We start from the raw sequence: 16,998 nt of genomic DNA, 5'->3' as shown, positions 1-16,998 counted from the left end.
TCATGTTACATCTCCTCAATCCAGGGAACATCAATGTATACCAAAAGTTGTGGCATGTTCTCTCAGCTTCCCACTTAATTTCAAATAAAAAAGAAGGTTACAATGGTTGGTGCTTAGTTGGCTTGATTAGAGTCTGTGGGATCTGTGGTTTGCTGCAGTTTGTAGTTTACAGTCTTCTTCAGGGGAGCTGAGTAACAGGCAGCCTGCATTTGAGCCAGCTGCAGCTTTCTGCTTTTAATCACAGCTAATGGACAGTTAACTGCAGAGACTTAACAATGGAAGTAGCCAATGCTGAGGAAAGGGACTATAAAAGCAAACAAATAAAGAACATTCAGAAAAAAAAATGTTTTTATAGGGTGAGATGAAGGAAGTACAATTTTCTCTTTACATTTACGGAAATTCGATCTGAATTGATCTCTTACTCACAGAACTAATTTATACACCACATGTCTTTAAAAGGTCAGGCAAAATCGTCTTGCACAAACTTGATAGTTCGCATAAGTTACTGTATATTTTCATGCCTGCACAGATTGTTGTTGACTCAATATGACACATCCAAAAAAACCTCCGCCGTCTATTAAAAGCAGGCATGGGACAGAGAAATACAGTTTCTTTAATGCATAAAATCTGACTAAAAATAGAACAGGCATGAAAAGGACTTGATGCAGAAGCTGTGGGATATTTCCTAATCTTGAACAGGTACCCAATGGAAATTACCTACTGATGAAGTGCTGCCAGACAGAAGAAAATATCTGAGGATTAGCATTGCAGCTGGAGGACTGGTGAAAGAGTGATATGAAAATAGAGGGCAAGAGAAGGGAGAGGAGACTGTGCAGGCATTTGAAATTCACAGACACTTATTAAATGAGATGACATAGAGGAGAGATGCACCCATGAGTTGTATGACCCAAAAAACCATGTGCCAACACGTCAAAATCAAGGAAGGGATCACTAGTAGAGGAGGAGCTGAGCTGAAGAACAGGTGTAAATCACTGAAAAGAATGGGCAAAGAACAGACAGAAATAGAAGACTTATTTTCTGGAAAAAACAGAAAAAGGGGGGGGGGCAATGGAGGTAGCTAGGGAACACAGCAGGAGAGATAACGATGTAATATAGGAGACTGTGAATTACAGAAGTATAAACGTATTGGTTGGGGAGACCTCTGAAAATCATCCAGTTCACTTGCATAGTTGAAGGAAGATTTTTCAGCGGTTGATCGGGTCAGCAATGGCTTTGTCTAGCTGAGTCTTGAAAACCTCCAATGATGAAGTCAGTTTCTCTATCCTGATGCTGCACCACACTCTTAGCATAAACATTTTTTACAGCATCCAGTTGGAACTTCTGACAGTGCACCATGGCTCCTTTCCACCTTCACACCACTTTGCTGGACTTTCAAGTTTCTCGACATCCCTTTTGGGACAGAGGGTGGGTGAAGCAGAACATCGTATTCCAGGTATGGCCTCACTAGCACCAACTAAAGGGAAGTAAGAACTTACCCTTGTCTTCTACCCACTCACCTGCTGGTACCACCCAGTATGCTATTAGTTTTGTTTGTAATGAGAGCATATTGCTGTCTCTTCTGTGTAGGCAACTTATCATCCTCTGTCACCCTCAGGTGGCATCTTACAGAGTGACCAAGAATCTGGAAAGAAGAGGCTGAACATTAGTACTAACACCACGGAGTGACACGTTGACACGAGCAAAGTTTCCTCTTTAACACACAAGAGTCACAAGAATAAGCTTGGGGAAAAAAACAACCATACCCCAAGAGGAAAGAGGTAAGATGCTAGGAGGGAAGAGTTGCTTTATCATCTTTGAGAACAAATAACACCAGTAGAACTCTTTCATGTATTTCCAAAGGATTACAAGGGCAAGGTAATATTGCAAATTCTAATTATGTTAGAACCACAGACCAATTTAAAGTGACCTCTGGAGCTAGTCTGCTCCATACTCTGCTCAAAGCAGGGCCAACTTTCAATTTAGATCTAACTTGGAAGTTAGGTCAGGTTTCTCAGGGCCTTGTCCGGTCAAGTTTTGAATAGCTTCCAAGGTAACTTGGGTGGGCAACTTGGTTCAGTGTTTGACCACTGTCCCAGTCAAAATATTTTTTCTAAGTTTCAATCAAAATTTCTGTTGTTGCCACTTAGGACCATTACCTCTTGCTTTTTTTATTGTATAAAAAAGGGACACTGTCCCCATCAACTTTTAATAGCAGAAGAGCTCCAATTAGATTTCCCTCATGCAGGCTGAACAAAGAGGGCTTCCCATGTGTGATGTGTTCCAGCCTCTTGGTCATTTTGGTGGCCCTCCAGTGGGTTAATTCTGGTATATCCATGTCCTCATTTTATTGAGAAGCTCTAAACTGAACACAGTACATAAGATATGGTCTCATAATTACAACATAAAGGAGAAAAAAACACTTCATTTGACTTACTGGCTACACTTTTCCCAATACGGCTGTCATGGTTTAACCCCAGCCAGCAACAAAGCCCCACACAGCCGCTCGCTCACTCTCCTCCCCCAGTGGATGGGGGAGAGAATTAGAAGGATAAAAGTAAGAAAAACTCGTGGGTTGAGATAAAGGCAGTTTAATAGGTAAAGCAAAAGCCATGCATGCAAGCAAAGCGACAAAAGGAATTAATTCACCAGTTCCCATGGACAGGCAGGTGTTCAGCCATCCCCAGGAAAGCAGGACTCCATCACACGTAATGGTGACTTGGAAAGACAAGTGCCATTGCTCTGAACATTTCCCTTCCTTCTTCTCCCCCCCACTTTATGTCCTGAGCATGACGCCGTATGGTATGAAATGTCCCTTGGGTCATCTGGGCTCAGCTGTCCTGGCTTTGTCCCCTCCCAACTCCTTGTGCACCCCCAGCCTCTTCGCTGGTGGCGTGAGGAGCTGGAAAAGGCCTTGATGCTGTGCAAGCACTGGTCAGCAATAACGAAAACATCACTACATTACCAACACTGTTTTCAGCACAAATCCAAAATGCATCCCCATACCATCTGTGAATAAAATTAACTCTACCCCAGACAAAACCACCACAACAGCACAAGATGTGGTTAGCCTTCATCACCAAAGGACAGGGGAAAATCTGATCCTTTGAGAGGAGAGGCACTCATGTGAAAACAACAAAAGTAAAACAGATTCTAAAGGCTGGTTTTGGAGGAAAATTTTGCTTACAAGTGTTCACTCATAGTCACTGAGAATTTTTTAATGAGGAATCTCTGAAAATGGACTCCACTTAAATGTTGGAGTGCTGTTCTTCTGCCCAGCTAAGAGGAGTTTTAAAATACAAGCATTAAACTGCTCTCATATTTACAGCACTGTTTAAAACGTAGTGTAACTGCACATAAATTACTTCACATTTTGGAAAGAGCCTGGCTGCAGCAGTGTGGACCACAAGGCTCTTTTGCTTATGCAGTTCAACCTGATGTTTAGAAATTGCTTGCACAGCAGGGAAAGACTGACAAAAAGATTCATGTTAATTTCCACACTTGGCAAAGGTACAGAGGAAGAAGAAAAATAGTAAAATAAAAGCACTGTGGTGAGAAGAGCTAAAATTAAATCAAAACATCTCATCCAATATCCTTCCATTATTTTTCAGTACATTTAAAGTATTTAATTCTTTGCTATAATACTGTAATTGCATGGGGAAATGCAAAATAAAATGCAGATTAAGGTTAACAAGTGAATGCCTCAGAAAACAGGTACTTCATTACCTTATCTCCCACTACCTTCAGATTTGAAGCATTCGAGTGCCACTGTGGAATGCACTGACACTCAGTACCTCTGCAGTGCCTTTCCCAATATGTTCTAGGCTCTATTTGCCTACTGGTTCCTGTGTGATAAATACATGCAAAATCTTATTTCCAACCATAAGCACAAAGAGCAAGAGTTCTCAGAGCAAAAATTTCTGCTGTTAGACTTCAAGCACAGCATCTTGCATTTTAAGCTGTTGCATTTCATTTGATAGGGTTTTTCTCCACTGCAGTGGAGTTGAAACTAGATGATCTTTAAGATCCCTTCCAACCCAACCCATTCTATGATGATTGAAGGATATTCCGGTCCTGGTTTGCATCCTTAATGCTCCCAATTATATGACATTAACACATTTCATGGTGCTTGTGTCATGATCATTAAAGAAAAATAGCAACTAAAACTGATGGGAAGTGCAGGCACTGGTGGAGTCTACCCTAGTACTGGTGTTTTAGCTGCCATACCATACATGTATAAGATGGGGAGAAAAACATGAGGGAAGAAAAGAGCTGTACAACTAAGGGACAATGCTGGCAGGATAATGAATACCTGTGAAATGACCATAGTTAAATTTAAGCTGGGAATTTAGAATCAGGATGTTGGTGGAGTGTTATTTTGAAACTGCATTTCAACAGAAGTAATGGAAGGGGGGGAAACAGTCAACTGCTTTTCAAATGATACTGTTCTGTTCATGTAGTAGGACTTAGTGTAACACAAACAACATTTGAAATTAAAGCTTTTTGATATTTCCACATCAGTTTTTATTGATATAAATATGACACTACAAGAAAAGAACAAACTGAAATTTCCTGTTTAGTTTTGTTCCTGAAAGGAGGTAGGCAAGGTGGGCTTACAACCATCCTTGTTTTCTCTGGAAAGAAAGTGGGTACTTTTCCACGTCTGTCTCATACACGGCACTGTTGTCTCTTCCCAAAGAAAATTGTGTTTGGGGAAAAGCTAATCAGATTGTCATTCATTTTTCAGATAGAGTAAACTATTTTGGGTTAAATGCCCATTGGCCATGAGGCCAATTTTTCCTGAAAGTAGTTAGTATGACACTTTTTAAAAAGGCGTAGAATTAAATTGCTACAAAAGGAAGCTAGTATACCACAGTTGAAACTGTTAATATGCAAAGTAATATTATCATGATCTTTTATCACTTTACACATGCAGTTGTGTCATTGAGTTTTAAACAGTGCACTGGGAAAACTGAATCATAGTTCACTTTTTAATAAAACTCAGTGAACCTTCAGGGTTTAACATCTCCATATAAATCTGATGTGTTACATTACACTTTGGAAACTCATGACAAAAAATCTGTTTTATTGTGCTGTAAAATATGTAAATATTACTGTGATTGGAGTTCTATAAATGCTTGTGAGATAAATTTCTCAGTTTTGCATGCAAAGAAGGAATTCATTGCCTTTGGTAGGAGTGGTTAGCCAGTATTAAGAACCTCTGCTAATTAGAAAGGAGGTGGAGAATAGCCCAGTAGTAACAATCCTGGCAATTTACAGGAATGTATGCAGCATCCTGTTTTCTAGGAAATAATAGAAATAATCACTCTATAATCTATATATCACAAAGAGTGACTGTAATCACTCTTTGTTCCAAAATCAAAATCTGCCTGGTTTTCCAGAAATTTTTCTCCAAATATACCTTTCCTGTCTTGCTCACTGAGGTATGCCCTTGACATCTCTTGCTTTCTTCTGGGTTTCCACTCCCCTCATATGTATGCATCAGTAATCAGTCTCCCAGCACACTGGGGACCTTCTCCATCTCTCTCATCTTCTTGAATTGCAACCTCTTTAGTTAGTTACTTAGTTACCACTCCCCAAAGGGGTTCTTACTTGCTCCTTCCAGTCAGTCTGTTGAAAAGCCAATTTCTATTGCCCTTTTGATTTTGCTTGTCTATAAATTAGAGAAAACTTCTATTCTCAGCATCCAAAGTACTAAAATTCTGCTTTTTCTGACAAACTAACAAGTGACCTATTGTTTATTGTTCTCATACTTGCTTTGGAGTAACTGTTAGCCCAGTCCTAGCTAAGCACTGGAGCAGGATGAGGGTAGAGCACCCACTCATCCCCCGTTTACGTGAATTCTATCCAGCCAGCTTCTGGGGCTGCGTGGTGAGTATGCGAGCTCCACAGCCACCGAGCTTTCTTCACCAGCTGTAACAATAATTGAGCATTTGGCAGGGAGTATGAGGGAGTTAAAGAAAAGGGACTGGACAAACCTTAGAAGGACCAACTGTGATCTCAAATGTAGCAGCCCCAAAGAAGACTCTGATGTAGGATGTACCTGGAAGCATGGAGAATATTCCTACAAAACATTACCCTACGCTTGATCAGTTTCTGATGCTGTCTCCCTAAGCAACCATGTTAACCTTCTGTCATGGGGATTGATGGATTTTTGATCTGTTTGATTACGGCAATTCCATACTCATTTACAAGGAGGGAAAGAGAATGGAATGCACCTGGAAGATAATACCAGTTGCACTCAAAGTGGAAATTAAGTGAACTAACCTTGGAAATCGCTTATGAGGAAATGATATTATTCTTCATCCCCTGCAGTTTTGACGTCCAGTTCAGCAGAATACATAAGTTTTTAATGTACAATCACTGACTTGTTAGGAGATGTTTCAAATCAATTATCTTTAAGTGGTATGCTTGATGGTGGGATGTCTTTCTAGATATGTAATCTAGATCAAAAAGTTGTTGATATCACTCTGGAAATTACTTTGTGAATCTTGCTGGCTGCTGCTCTGCAGGATATTAGATTGGGTAATCCTAATAGTACCTTTGCATTCGATCTCTTGCAGATACATAGGCAATGAACAAATTATTAGGACATAGAAAATCGCCATGTTGAACTCTGTGTGTGCATTCTCTTACCTAGAGTAAAAGTGAAGTGGCCTGTCCTTCTTTAATTGAAAGAAAAAAGACCTTTGATTGTATTGCATTTTCAGGAGAAGAGGAATGTGTATGTGGGCAGTTACCTTCCAAGATCTGACACATGGCAATTCATTACCCTGTGGTACCTTCTCAGTATGTCAAAGCCTTATGACTTCAAACTGATATTTGCTTACATTGTACTCATTAACTCTCTGCATATAATAATTTCTTGAAGTCACTGCAACAAACAGACTTAAAATGATGATGTCTTGAGATTTTGATTGCTGGAAGAATTATGAGTGTTTGTAATTACTTAGTTTATGATGGAAGTTGCAGCAAAACTGACCTATATGTACTTTGACAAGGTATAATTTCCGTAAAGCTCATGTCGAGCAATGCTAGCATGCATTCATCTCTCTACTTAGATGCATTCCATTTCTGTAACAGCTTTTTTTTTGCCTAAAACTGTTTTTAATTTTTATCAGCACCCTCTAAGTATGATGCACAAATTTAGTCATGGTCCCAGTAAGTCCAGATTTTGACGCATTTTGAAATAAAACTTGATACTGCTGAGTGTAAATACTGGTAAAAAAGCTTGCAGGCAGAACATATTGTAGTGACACTATCATGCCAAAGCAATGATTATTTTATAACTGATCAAAGTACCACTCATATCTAAGAAGTTGCTGATTAAACAAGAAGTTGAGACATCCTCAGGCCCCATATCCTACCATATTGTCAAGTTAGTATTTCCATAAATAACACTCTTGGCTATTAATTTCATATTAATATTACTTCATGCTTACATCAAGTACAGGAATGAAGGCAACGAATTAAGAGTACCTTTATTAATCAGTGTCAGGAGGAGTGACTGACCACTTAGTGGAGAAGAACATGATATTGAATAGTAAGTTTTGCCTTTTACTGTAGTTCATCTTTCCAACAAAATAATCAAGAAAAGAATCAAGACAGAAGAAAAAATAATCTACAAACTAAGATGGAAGCTGAGAAGACATCTCAGCAGGAGAAAACGAGCAGCAAACACAAAATCATGTAATGGATGGATCAGCAAGTGGTAGGCCAGAAAAAGGACTGCCCAATAGGCTTGACACAAGGACTCATTGACCCACCATCGTTGCAAGGCCAATCCTTATCATTCAGTGGATCTTCAAGATCTTTGACTCTTGGAGAGGTCATGAAAACGGGAAAAGGTTCCTGAGGATTGGCAGAAAGAAAATATTACTCTTGTCTTCAAGAAAGTCAAGTTACAGGATCGAAGGAGCTACAGATAAGCCAGTCTCACTTTGATCCCTGGGAAAGTGATGGAGCAAATGATCCTGGAGAGCATTTCCAAACATAAGAAGGACAAGAATGTTACTGGGAGTATTCAGCAGAGATTAATGGGGGGGAAATCATACTTAAATGACTGGAGAGCCTTCCACAATTAAATAACTGGCTTGTTGGATGGAGGGGAGCAGTAGATACAGTTTGTCTTGACTTTAGTCAGTCTCTTGATGTTTTCTCCTGTAACTTCCTGGTAGACCAGCTAATGAAGTATGGGCCAGCTAAGTGGGACAGTGAGGTGGGTTGAAAACAAGCTGAACCAATGTTCATCAAAATGGTTTTGATCTGTGGAAAAAAGTCCATCTGAAGACTAATCATTAGTGTGTGATGTACCCCGGGGTTCATTACTGGAGCCAATACTGTTCGTTAATGTTCTTCATTAATGACCTCCATGATTGAACCGTGTGCACATTCGGCAGGTTGGCAGACAATACCAAGCTGAGGGGCATGGCTAAAACACCAGGGGACCAGGCTGGAGAACTGGCCAACAGTAGCATAATGAAGTTCAAAAAAGGGAATGCAAAGTCCTAAGCTGGGGGAAGAATAACCCATGCACTAGTACAAAGTGCTCCTACAGCAAAGACCAGCAGCATCCTGGTGTGCTGATTGTTCCCCTTTGCTGAGCAACAGGGAGAATACACCTGGAGTGCTGTGTCCACTCCCAGGTTCCCCAGTACAGAGAGACATGAACATGCAGGAGCGAGTGCAGTGAAGGTCTACCAAAATGATTGAGAAATGCAGCGAAGGTCTACAAAAATGATTAAGGAATTGGAGTGTCCAGCACAGAAAGAGAGTCTGAGAGAGCTGGTACTGTTTAGCCTGGAGAAGAGAAGGCTCAGGGGATCGTATCAATGTGTATAAATACCTGATGAATAGGAGTAAAGAATATGGAGCCAGAGTCTTCTCAGTGGTGCCTAGTGAAAGGACAAGAGGCAATAGGACAAGATGATTTAAAGGAAACTCTCCTTGAATATAAGAAAATCTTTTTTACTGTGAGAGTAGTGGAACCTTGAAAGAGATTTCCCAGAGAGATTGTAGAGTTGTCATGTTTTAAACTGATATCCTAACTAGAAAAATAAACCAAAACACTTAAAGTGAAGAACTAATGAGTAATAGTGTAGATGGAGGCATAGAAGTTGCTTAAGAGAAATAGTCTGGAACACACTATAAGCTTGAAAAGGAGTATGAAGATACCAAATAACTTGTAGCCCTAATTACACAGTTTAGAAAGGTTTTTTTATGAACATAAACTTACTAAGACAGATTTAAGCACAGGATTAATTGTATTCTCCTACTAAAAGATTCTGACGTTGTATAATTACATGTATCCTGTTCTGTGAAATGCAACTCATTTTATGTATGATAGTTTTGTATGCCTGTTTAGAATCCTAGGAAAATAAATAGCTATGACATGTGAAGCCCACAAGAAACATGAAAGGGGAATATATAAAATGGAGGTTTATGGAAAATTTGATGTAATTGTAAAGTCAAAATATGTTAAAACACGAGATATCTTCTTGCTGAGTTAATGTTCAGCCCATTGAATAAGCAATTCTTAAATGCTCTTCACTCTAAGGTTCATAACAAATACAGTTGAGGACTCTTATTTTGTAAAAGAGATATAAACAGTAGGTGAATCAAGTGTAATTGCTATTGGCATGTTTGATGCAATTACAGGGGAAAACATGATTAATAGCAATGAAATTTATGGTTGATTAAAAATAAAATATAATGCCTAGAGAGAGACCACAGATAAAGCTAAATGCATTAATATGAAAATAGGCTTATGAAAGTAAAAACCTGTAGCAGTGCTGAGTCTAAATATAGTTCCACTCAATTGTGGGGAATAAATATTACCTCTGAAGTTGTGGGAAAAGAGAATCTTGTTTAAAAGAGAAAGCACATTTGTTCGATGCACAAAAAAACTAATTGCTGTTAGAAATCTGTTCACTGCTACTGACTTACAGAGTAATGATCCTAGCATATGTTAAAAGGAACATGTCAAGCAAACTGAGAGACAGACATTGAGCTCAAGGTGACTTTGTAATGTTTCCCTTATATTGCCACCCAGCAGTTGGCCACTGCAGCAGACTTCCTTGACACCATGATTTGATGGAGCCAGAAGAGTGGGGTACTACAGACTGCCCTGCATCTCAAAGAATGTAGATGTCATTTTAATTTTCTACATGCAAAAGAGCTTAGGCATTCAAAACCACCACTGTCTTTAGACACTGGTAGAGGGAGAGCGTGAGATCTCCCAGTGTTTGCAAATTAGATGCATTTGCTTACAGAAATTCTGGGAATTCTTACATTGTTCATGAGAGAAAGGGTATGAAGTATATATTTAAGCTGAATAATGAAACACGTAAGGGTCTTCTTCAAGAAACCTCTGAACCTGAAGTGTGTGAGATAGACTGATGATAAGGATAGTGAGTAAATGTGGATTGAATATTAGCAATGGACTAAAATAATGCCCATAAATGACGTATCCAATCCAGTATGCCATAAATGTACATGCACAACATCTGAAACTGGCCAAACTAAGTAAAATAAAGGGAAATCAGAAATGTGGCCTGAGGCATGTTGCTTTCTTTCATCTGCTTTAGGAATGTCCCACTAAAGCAGACTGTAGAAAAGAGCTAAAACAACAAAGCACCCTACCATTTTGCCTTATTTACATCTGTTTAAATTATGCCTCATTCTACAATTAAAAAAAAATACTGATTTTTTTTTACCACTCGTGACATTATTTTTTTCCTAAATAGATGAAGAAAACTGTATCTGAAACTAAACACTATATACACATTGCTGTAATGAAGGAAAGAGTACAGGGCAAAGAGGAAAATTCAGAGACGTTCAGAAAAACATCACATGTTCAGACCTCATATAGCAGAAGTAAATCTTTTGAAAAGACTGGAATTGTATCAGAGCTGAGTTCAGTCCTCTGAGGTTACATGAAGACAAACATCCCAATTTTTGGGATAGAAAAAAATATCCCCATTTCAGGAAGTTTGTAGTAAATACACACACAGATGGGAATCCACAAATACTTAATTTACAACCACTATACCAGCTTGTACAAATGAATAGTTAATTACTTGTTTATATATTTTGCATATCACCACTCAATAATATTTTATGTTCTTCTTCCAAATCAAATACCCAAGTAGAATATAAGGGGGGTTTGTCATTCAGATAGGTTATATATGTATATATCATACAGACATCTAAATCCCACTGTGTTGTAATAAAATTTTGAAAGAAATCAAAAGATGCTCTTTTTTTCTTCTCATTTGTTCTTTTCAATTTCTATCATTGCAGCTTTGTTAATGCATAGCCCAAACCTTCCTGTATGGCATCTTTGGTACTTCCCTTCACATACATTTCAGTAAATGGGCTTCAGTCCAAATTCTGATTCCTTTCCCTTTTGTTGTTCAAAACGACTGACATCAAACTGAAACATAAAAGAGAGAAAGAAAAGGTTGTTTTCTGTACATGAAGAACCACAGCAGTGTTTTACATTTTCCATATGAATATGATTATTGTTTGTATCTTACTTGAAAACTGCGTTTGGATTTTGGCAGGTAAAGTTATGCTTGCGGAGCTTGTTGATGCTTTGTCCAATTCCAAGCAGCACTGTAAGCTTTGTTATTGTTCACTAGACACTGCCCCTCCCCCATATGCTACTTAAATCCTTTTTAAGATCGGTTTTCTGGAGTCCATCTGGCATTTTCAGACCCCTATTACAAACATGCTTTGCCACTGCACAGCTGGGATGTGCTGTGGGCTGTGAGAGACCGATGTGCTTTCTTACATACACACAGTAACAGAAGTGCTTTGTGTTTATACTCCTCCGCATGTTATCTGTAATCTAATTTCAAACATGTTAATGCTAAAATAAGACTTCCAACAACTACTTCTATTTATACACCTAAAGCTTTCTCAATCCTAGCTTTATTGCCTAAAAAAAAGTTTACACATACCACAGGCCAGGCAATGATTCGTTTAAGAAATCTTAGTAGCTGATCTGTGGAAATTAACTGGGATAAACTGTTGCTTTTTTAACATGGCTTCTTTATATCCAATTTAGGTATCAAAGCCTGAAACACTGGTAATATGTCTGAAACATTTTAAAAATGAAATGAGAAACAACTGTTAAAAGAGATATTGAGTTTACATCGTTTTGAGCCTGATCCAGCCAGAATAATAATTTAAACCCAAAGTTTTTAGTATGCAAGGAGGGGGGAGCCAGTGCTGCTTGTCCCTGTATCTGACTCAGCTCCCCTGCATATAAATAGCTGAACATTACCTGGTCTAGATCTTCTGACTCCTGTTGCACCATCCTCCTAAATATCACTCGTCAAGCTCCTTGAGCATAAATCTTCCTCCACTGCCTTGTTTTCCCTACTTTATCTTGTGTAACCTACTCAAACGCTCACTCACAGCAGAATGGCTCTCACATGCTGTTTGAAGCACATGGCGTTGAACTCAGTAATACATTTTGGGTGAGGGCTCTAAGCTACTGGTTAAAAGTGGACAGTTTCTACTCTGACAGTCTGACCAACCTGGTAATTTATTCTGATGGTGAACTGGAAAATCAGTTCTCAGCAAATCCTACTAGCAGTCAAAACATATAATGGAAAAACAATCATTGGCATTGTCTTTAATGGAGAACAGTAGTTCAACCACGGAACCTGTGGCATTCAAAGAAAGGTGAAGTACTAGGTTTAGTGAATCCTACCTTGGAAACTACTTTTGCAAATCTGGAGGTATTTTTCATATGCAGTTTGAAATTACTCATCTGCATTTTCTTTGGTCCAGGGGGTATAACATTCAGGACAGTTTGTTCATCATCAATTTACAAGTTTTCCATTAGACCTAGGGCAAATGAAACAGTTCAGTCTAATCCTTAGTCTTCTAGTAATGAAAAATAATAGTATTTGAGGGCAGTTTGTTTCAGTGATGATGATGATGAAGTATCTAGAGTAGTTTTCTTTCACTAAATAGTAGCAAAATTCAGAGCTTTGGAGTTGAGTTTTTCATATGAAACAGAAATTAGTGACAAGTCAGTTATTTATCTAATGTAATTTTTGCATTGAAAGATTATGCAGAATTTTCTTTAAATAGAATCAGGAATGAAGAGCAGAAGTAATTGCATTAGACACTTCTGTCCTGCAACCAACCATCACTCAAGTAATATTACGCTTTCCTCAACCTCTTTCTCTGTTCTTGAGAGAAAGATGAGTGATGCCAGGCAAAATTCAGAAATATCTACCACGATCGGAAATGCTTGTGTCTCACCATCTTTATATTCATAATTACTTCCTCCTCAGCTGAGACAGATGAATCAAATCACTGCCTTGAATATTTCAGAGTAAAACCAGCTGGGCAGCTCTAAGTCCTTGGTGATGATAGTTCATGGCATCCAAGTGATTTGGCATTGAACAGAATGAGAGGCACACACAAATTTTTTCATTGTCAGCTGTATGGCCAATAGTTTTCTACTGAAGGGTCATTAAAATATCTGGAGTCAGAGGAAGAGGAGTGAGTGCTGCAGTTATTTCTGCAACAATTGCTTTTTTCACAACTGGGAAACTCCTAACCAATGGCTGTATACTGCTTGTTTGGAAAAATTAAATGAGAGTGAGCATCCATCTTTTTTTCTGTTTCCTTTTTCTTCATTATATGTTCTTCTGGGGTTGTGTAATATAAAGAAACTTCAAGGCTTCAGATGCCATCCAGAAAGAAAAATATAATTTTCTGATCATAATTAATTAATTTTTGGCAAAATACTCTCCAAAGAGTTATCCTGCTTGTTTACGCATCTTTAACCTTCGGTGTACCTTAAAATCTTCTATAATATCTTTAACTTCTGATGCACTGTACCAATTAGTATTCCAAGAATAATTATTTTCCTATAATATTTTTTATGACTACGCCAATATAATGCCCTTCATAAATAGTACTAAAAAGTTAATTATAAAATACACAGCATCTATTTCTTTATATAAATTCTCTTATAGAATTAAATTACCTTTTTCTCATTCCATCCTATTTTCAGAGCTGCCTTACAGCATTCAACAGAGGAAATTAAGAACTTTCTGAAAGCCAGCTCAATTGTTTGCATGGGTCTTTTTCACCTTAAATTCTTACCTAGAGGAAACAAAATCCAATGAAATCAAAATAATCTGAAACAAAAATCAAAATTGACTGATTTTATTGGCCCATTTTCCCACATTACTTCAGATGTTATCTGTTATGTTCATACCACAAATAATCAGGAGGAAAACACTTGGAGGGTCACATAGGTCAATAAACATCTGGCTTATGAAGTGTTGCCCCGCTGCCTGTAATATGTTGATAAAATTACTTTAGTCAGGAGGAAGAAATATAAAGTACAGAATATAAGTGGTATATTTTCCCATCTTGACATATGGAAGATTTGCATGTGTAATTTACATCAGCATAAATCTCGGTTTATCAAAATGAAATTCTATCCAAAGTTCTGAAAGAAAAAGAAACATGAGGTGTGTGTTTCAGTGGCCTGTCTCCATCTCTGTGTGGGTATAGGGTCCTCTGTGCATGGAGATGAGACCATTTGAGAGTGCTTTATACTTCTTCAAGCAAGTTATTTGAAGGCACTGTCTTTTCCTGCTATAGAAACAATTTTAAACTGCTCTAAGTGCAGATCAGCAGTGAAACCCCTCCAGCTATATGTATTCTCATAGTCATGCTCTTCCACAAATTCTTCGAGTTTATCTCTCGAGCCTTTGCAAATATTTGAAATTCATGGAGAAATCAGTCTTCATCTGCACCCACGAGCAGATTCACTAAAAGAATATTTAATGAGAAAGTACTGTGTTGTCTATGTTATCGGAAACAGCACGCTTAGCTTGCTTTAATTCATGTGGCAGATAACTGCCTTTGTGACAAGTCAGTTTTCTTATTTTTGTTGCTGTCCTTCGCATGGCTTTTATGTTCTCTTGTGATGTTGCTAAGCATTTTGCTTGAATAAAGACTGGGCTGCTTGTTGGATTTTTGGAAACTTTCTGTATTAAAAAAGAAAACTGCTTTTGGCAAACTCTGTTTTCTTTTTTTTTTTCCAAGGAAAATTCTTGTTGACTTCAAACAAGGGCTTCAGGAGTTAGCTGTCTGAGAAAAATGAATGTATGATCACAGTAAGAGATTTCTGATACTTTCCTTGGCTAGTGGCATTCATCACATATTTGAATGGAATGCTGCATAGAATGGATCCAGAAAAATAAGTGTTAGTTTATGAACTCCAATTATTGTGCAATTGAAGTGCAATAATGTTATCCAATATGTTTAGGTGGCAATCTTTTGTCCACAGAAGAGAAAAGAAAAATTAGTAATGTGATACAAAGAAAAAGGATAGTCCTACATTAACTGAAGTAATTTTTTTTGCAGATCAATCACAAGGCATCTGCCATAGACACCTAATTCTAGTAGTTTCCTCCAAGAGTTTTTCTTTTTACTTAACATGGGTTGGATCAGTTTTCAAACAACTTTATTGGTCAACCTGAAATGAACATTACTAGAAACTTGGTACTCACACCATAGGTAATGAAATATCCCCAGCAAGGCATTATAATCTGTGATCATCCCATGTATCCTCACAATTAGGAAAAAAAAAAAAAAAGAAAAAAATACTGATCTTTCAGTGTGTCTTGGGCAATTAGACAGTAGATATTTACCAAGAGATTCAGTAATATCCTCAAGAAGTCATCATCTGGTGTTTGTTAGGTAGGTTAGCTTCCACTGTAGCCAGTTGCTGTCTGATCTAACTACTTCTCATCCTGCATTCCAAATAAGTCACCTCATCCGTACATATCTGGCCACTTTCTCAGTTTTCACACAGTCAGACATGCTCATAAAACTGTCCTAAACACCTCTTCCACATCCTTCAACTATTCCAAACAGGTGTGGTAATATATCAGAATTTCATCGCTGTTGGCCATGGTGGATTTGCTCTACTTCCTACTTTTTTTTTTTTGAGCCTTTCCCTGGAATGCTGCAGGTGTGTGCTGCATGCCAGCAGGCAGCAGTGACTTTATGTGTGGGGAAGAAACACTGGGAGAACCTTCTGCTCTCAAGTGCTCCGAACTGTCAGAATTGCATGGAGTCGGGTGGGTACCAGTCTCTGCTCCACAGGAAGTTAGCAAGCTTAGTGTTTTTAAGCTGCCCTTCAGGACACATTCATGGCTGTATTGGGCTGTTTGGATCAGAATTGCTCTCTCCAAATGGTTCTCCGTGACATTATTTGCACTCTGCAAGTGACTGGTCTTGTTGATGACTTTCCTGTGGTATGTTTGTTAGACATCGGTTTCCCTCTCCAGTATCCATTGCTCTTACATTAATGTTTGCAGTGACAAATACTCAGCTTTGTGCTTTTTTTTCTTTCACTTCATGTGTGTTAGAAGCTGTGATCAGCCTCAAAAAGAAGGAAGCTTTGAAGCTCAAATAGAGAGTCCCCTGTTTTCTATGTTTGGAGGCCTCTTTTGCTCTCACTGGCAGTCATTGCAGTCATGTTTGCATGTTATAGCAGGTTTAGCAACTCTGTGAGTCCTGAGGTGATTTGGCTCACTGTGACAACTGTCCACAACACAAAAGTCAACAACCCCAGAACATTGGCCCACTGATAAACCAGCCTTTCTGTAACCAGCTGGAGCTAATAAAAGTCTCATTTCTGATCCCTGTGTTACTGAGGAGCTGTGCCTGCCTTACTGCCTTCAAAAGAGTATTTTGGGAAGAATGGATGGCATGAACAGAATTACTGTAGGACATCTGTAGACACACTGTCATCCTGACTGATGTGATCCACGTGATCCACTTCAGAGTAATTTTTTACAATTGCTATGGAGATCAGAATGCCTCAGGTTTATTTCTGAGCTTAGATCTTGCATGACATTTTGTGCTATATAAATTTAAAATTAAAATATTAAAATGTATATCACTGTTCCAGGTTAGACTCTTAAATCT

The 16,998-nt window shown here is 38.4% G+C and overlaps 1 long non-coding RNA gene across 1 annotated transcript; it reads left to right on the top strand.

The window, feature by feature from the left end:
* On the top strand, positions 1-9,739 carry LOC116780735. The gene is made up of 3 exons (XR_004354603.1): positions 1-1,453; positions 1,616-1,778; positions 7,585-9,739. It is a non-coding gene; the product is annotated as an uncharacterized LOC116780735 (long non-coding RNA).
* Positions 9,740-16,998: the final 7,259 nt, after the last annotated feature.

Source organism: Chiroxiphia lanceolata, chromosome 1 (assembly GCF_009829145.1).
Source record: "Chiroxiphia lanceolata isolate bChiLan1 chromosome 1, bChiLan1.pri, whole genome shotgun sequence".
In the NCBI taxonomy this organism is placed as follows: domain Eukaryota; kingdom Metazoa; phylum Chordata; class Aves; order Passeriformes; family Pipridae; genus Chiroxiphia; species Chiroxiphia lanceolata.
The sequence above is the reverse complement of the archived record's forward strand: the minus strand, read 5'-3'. Positions and strand labels throughout refer to the sequence as shown.